The sequence below is a fragment of the Sorex fumeus genome, unplaced genomic scaffold (assembly GCF_029834395.1).
Source record: "Sorex fumeus unplaced genomic scaffold, SorFum_2.1 ptg000098l, whole genome shotgun sequence".
Lineage (NCBI taxonomy): Eukaryota > Metazoa > Chordata > Mammalia > Eulipotyphla > Soricidae > Sorex > Sorex fumeus.
Genome location: NW_026606155.1, coordinates 72,411,821 through 72,417,088, shown reverse-complemented (window position 1 = coordinate 72,417,088; position 5,268 = coordinate 72,411,821). Strand labels below are relative to the sequence as shown.

At 48.1% G+C, this 5,268-nt stretch overlaps 1 protein-coding gene across 1 annotated transcript in view; it reads left to right on the top strand.

The window, feature by feature from the left end:
- Nucleotides 1-5,268, top strand: part of CUNH14orf119 (chromosome unknown C14orf119 homolog) — a 275,876-nt gene that overhangs the window by 181,617 nt on the left and 88,991 nt on the right. The gene's annotated exons all lie outside the window — the stretch shown is intronic.

Sequence of the window (5,268 nt, the reverse complement as noted above, 5' to 3'; positions counted from 1 at the left end):
CCCGCCCCGGCCCGGACGCCCGCCCCGATTGGCCGCCGCCGGCCGCGGGCCGCCCCGCCCGCGAGCACACGCGCCGCGCCCGAGGCGCGGGCCCCGGGGGGCCCCTGGGGGCCGCCCGACGCCCGACCGGACTCGGCCCCGCGTGCTCGCTCGCCCCCGCCCGCTCTTCTCCCGGTCCCTAGGTGTTTTCCCTCGGCGAAACGAGGAGGCCCCAGACACCACCCCAGTATATGAATGACGCAGTGAGCGAGTTCCGTCCGACAATTTGCTCGACTTGGTTAATTAGTAAAATTCTGAACCCGGGTTAAGCATTGAGGATTAAGTGCGTGAGCCCAACTCGTGATTTTCCAGGTGGAGGGCCTCTGGGTCACGTCTGCTGCCGAACACGCCCTCCTTTTAAATAAACACGCACGGAGGGGGACACTGTGGGATATGTTCCAGGTGAAAGTAGTTTTACACTTTGGGGCTTGTTTGCTGAGCATGAGTCACAATTTTGCTCTTTGGACTAAGAATACATTCTCAAGGGCTCTAAAAGGGTTCCCGCTTCCCATTTGAAACCTAGTTGATCACACTTGAATTTTACAGGATTTTGGTGTGTTTCAGACTTTCGGGGCCACAACTGACAGTGCTCAGGACTTACTCTTGGCTCTGTGCTCAGGGATCACTCTTGGGGTGTTACAAAGGAATTCCAGGGTCAGCCACATGCAAGGCCTTAACCCCTGTACTATCTCGCTCTGCCCCAGTTACACATGAATTTTTTGGAGGGTGGAGAGGTGACACACCCATAGATTCTCAGGGCTTGCTCCTGGCTCTGCACTCAGGAATTATTCCTCACAGTGCTCAGGGGACCATATGGGATGCCTGGGATTTAATATGGGTTGGGGTACTGCAAATGCCCTACCCACTGTACTGTTGTGGCTCAGGGGCCTACATGTGAATTTTATTTATTTATTTTTTTATTTCGTATTTTGGGTCACACCCGGCGATACTCAGGGTTACTCCTGGCTCTATACTCAGGAATTGTTCCTGGTGGTGTTCAGGGGGACCAAATGGGTTGCTGAGGATCCGGATCAGTTGTGTTTAAGGCAAACCACCCAACCCACTGTACTAACATTCCAGCCCCACCCATATATAAATTTTAAACCACTCACCCCTAGTTCCTCAGCTATTTTCCCTCCATCCTCTCTTCATACACAGATATTATTCTTTGGTCAAAGGTTCTTGTCCTCAGGGAATAATGCCTGTTTCCTCTGGTTAGCCAGTTCAGATCCCACTTTAGTTCAGCCCCACATTGTCTGACCGCTTCCTTGCTCTTCCAGGACTGGGGCGGGAACACAGAGCTTCACATTGCCAGGCCTAACCCTACTTCCTTTCCTCTTCTACTAGCATGCAGTGCTTGGTTTCACATATAAGTAACTCCACACTGGTAAATGGTTTGAAATTTGACCATATTTTAGATCACAGCAAAGAATTTCATGTCTTTTTTTTTTTTTTGGTCAAGAACTGTTTTTTGTTTTGTTTTGTGGTGCAGGAATTTAACCCAGGTCTCATTATGCATGCAAGGTATGTGCTTGCCATTGAGCGACATCTCTGGTAAAGAACTGGGAGTGTGTGTGTGTGTGTGTGTGTGTGTGTGTGTGTGTGTGTGTGTGTTTGTATGTGTGTGTGGAGGAGGGTGCAGAGTGATAGTACAGCAAGAAGGCATTTGCCTTGAACACCACTCCAATCCCCAGCACCCCATATGGTCCCCTGAGCTCAACCAGGAGTGAGTCCTGAGCACTGCTAGATGTGGCCCAGAAGCAAAAAAAGAACTGTTACTGTTTTTTTTTTCACTTTGGGTGCTACATCAGGCAGTGCTCAGAGGCTATTTTTTCTGCAGTGCTTGGGAGTGACTCCTAGATGTGGTACCCAGGAATTGTTCTGCTGGGGCCAGAGCAATAATGCAGTGGGTTGGAGGCTTGCTTTGCATGTAGTAGGCCTGTGACTCAATCCCCAGCACCATATCGATGCTCAGGAATGATCCCTGAGCACTGCTGGATGTGCCCCCACAGAAAGAAAATAACTACTCTGCCTTTTCCCTCCTTTTACAAGCAGCTGATGTAATTGTGTCAGTAAGCAATGAAGAAATTCATTTATAACTAAAATAGGGAAATTGGGGATGGAGAGATAGTATAGCTGGTAAGACACTTGCTTTACATGTGGTCAACCCAGGGTTCAATCCCCAGCACCACAAAAGATCCCCTGGGCACCGCTAAAAGTGACCCCTGAGCACAGAGCCAGGAGTAAGCCCTGAGCACACTCTGGTGTGTCCACCACATCCCCATTTTTTCTTTTTTTGTTTTTGGCCATACCTGGTTGTGCTCAGGGATCACTCCTGGCAGGTTCAGGGACTATATGGGATATCAGCGATTGATCCTGGGTCAGTCAAGTGCAAGGTGAAAGTACTACCCCTTGTACCTTGTACCTTACCCTGCCCCATTCCTGCATTTTTTTGTTTTTAATGAGGAAGATTTTTTTCCCCTAGTTAACTACTTGGTCACACTGGTTCAACAGCATAGCTCTTAAAAATATTGTCCAATTTCATCCTCACAACACCCAACAAGACAAATGACCCAAACACTTTCAAAATATCAATGTAATGGAGCTACACACTAAGGTGGGGGAACAGTTCCAAATTAAAGGATAATAAAGAGGCAGAAGAGCTAAATGCTAAGTGTGATCCTTGATTGGCTCTGGGCCTGGGGAAAAAAGCCTATAATAGATATTAGCAAGATAACTGGGGGAAATTGAACGTGATAACTGAAACATATGAAACGAGATAATTTGTTTGCGCTCGTGTTAAATGGGCAGAAGAGTGGCACCTCCATTTCACGAGATACAAAGGGTCAGAGTGAACTTACTACAAGATCCCACAGCTAACAGTTGACAAATCTGAACCCCCCCCCAGCCAGCTATCTTATCAGGCCCCCACTTCTCACCTTTTGCTCCAAAGGTCCGAGACCTCTTGGAGGACCTGGTTGTAGCAGAAAGGCCTGCCAGCTTCACTGTTTTCGTTATCAAAGCAGCATGTGGGCTTAGATGGGAACCCAAGTAGCTTTTTACCTGAAAACGAATTGACACTCATTTTTTAATTCTTTTTTCTTCTTGAATCCGGACCTCATTTACATGCTTGACAGCTGGACCACATCCCAGCCCCATCTTTGCAGTTCCAGGGATGTGCCCAGATATCATGCATGCGAGACATGTGCTTTACCACTGAGCCCCAGCCCCCAGCTCCCATCTTTTTTTTTTCCCTTTCTTTCTTTTTGGGTGACACCTGGCAATGTTAAGGGGTTAAGTCCTGGCTCTGTGCTCAGGAATTACTCCTGACGGTGCTCGGGGGACCATATGGGATGCTGGGGATCGAACCCAGGTTGGCTGCATGCAAGGCAAACACCCTACCCACTGTACTCTGACTTCCCAGTTCCCATCTTTGGCTGCTCCCCGTCTTACCCTCTGTGTCCATGGATGCTGTGATGGGAGACAGGGGGCATGTGGTACACACACTGGGTTGTGGTGAGCCTACAGTCAGTCAGGGTGCTTCCTCATGTTTCAAGACATCCTTGGCCATACTAGGGCTTGCTTGCATCCTTCAGTCATGCTATTCTCTCGTGTAGTAAGTGTATGGAGAATCTGAGAGAGCTCACCAAGGGTCACACTCTCCGCCAAGTGATATTGTATATAGATGATGAATCTGAGCTCACTAGGATGTCACAGTCTTTTTCGTTCCAGATCTCACACGTTCGACTGAAATTACAGTGGGAAATTGCTTGTGATGCCAGGGATTCTCGATAGTGGAGCTATGTTAGCCAGAGAGTTGGCTAAAGGAGGCCTGGGTTCAATCCCCAACACTGACTACATGGAACTCCCACACAAACACACCCAGCACCACCAGAGAATAATCTCTAAGTCAGTCATGGCAAAAAAGGGCAAATAAAGAAAAGAGCAGAGACTCTGGGATTGTGCTTGGTGCATGCAGGAGCCCCCAGGGATGGAAGTCCTGCTTGCAAACGCAGGGCTTAAACTTCTGAGCATTAGTCTCCTACCTCCCTAAGGATTGTAGATTTTCTGGTGTTTTTCTCCCCCCACAAGCCTGCTATCAAAAGCCAATAACTGGGGCTGGAGAAATAGTACAGTGAGTAAGGTGCTTGCCACATCCTGGCACTCCATATGATCCCATGAGCCCTGCCAGGAGTGAGCCCTAAATACAGAGCTAGCAGCAGGCCCTGAGCACTGTCAGGAGTGCCCCCCCACCCCAAATAAAGGTGTCTCTTTTCTTCTTTTGTTTTCGCTTTTGGGGTCACACCAGGCGATGCACAGAGGTTACTCCTGACTCATGCACTCAGGAATTACTCCTGGCTGTGCTCAGGGGACCATATGGGATGCTGGGAATCGAACCCGGGTTGGCCTCATCCAAGGTAAACGCCCTACCCGCTGTGCTGTCACTCCAGCCCCATATATATATATATATATATATATATATATATATATATGTTTTCTTTTGGCTATAATGTCTTTATTGCTGAGAGATAAAGAGATAATACTCTTTTTGTTTTGTTTTGTTTTGCTTTTTGGAGTAACACCCAGGAAAGCTCAGGGGTTACTCCTGGCTCTGCACTCAGGAATTACTCCTGGCAGTTCCTGGAGGCCTGACCATATGGGATGCCAGAGATCGAACCTGGGTCAGACACGTGCAAGGCAAATTCCCTACCCGCTATACTATTGCGCTGACCCCCCAAACAGAATTGTTAGCAACAGTTTTCTTTCTGCATCTTTGCAGTGATAGGGACCAAACTTAAGGACCTCACACATGCCCAGAAAGTGCTCTATCAGCAAGCCACATCCCTAGCCTGACAACGATTATTATAACTATTTACTGAGGGTTTACTTGCTTCAAGGCACTCTTATTTAATCAATTCTATAAGATGAACACTATTATACTCCTCTCTTGCTGATGAGAAAATAGACTGAGAGGAAAGGTGACTTACCTCAAGGCCATTCAGCTCATTAAAATGGGGGAGTCTGAACCTGAATCCGGGGCTTCAGGGCTGCTGACTCTGTCCCATTCAGTGCCCTGCCTTGGTTGAAAGTCATCCTGCCTCACTCTGTTACCATCCTGCTGTCTTGTTCTGAGTCCCTGAAAGATAAGCTGATCATCAATAGGCTGTTGTAACCTCCATAAGCACCTCCTGGGATATGTTCTCATCTATCTCTTTATTTTGCTTTGAC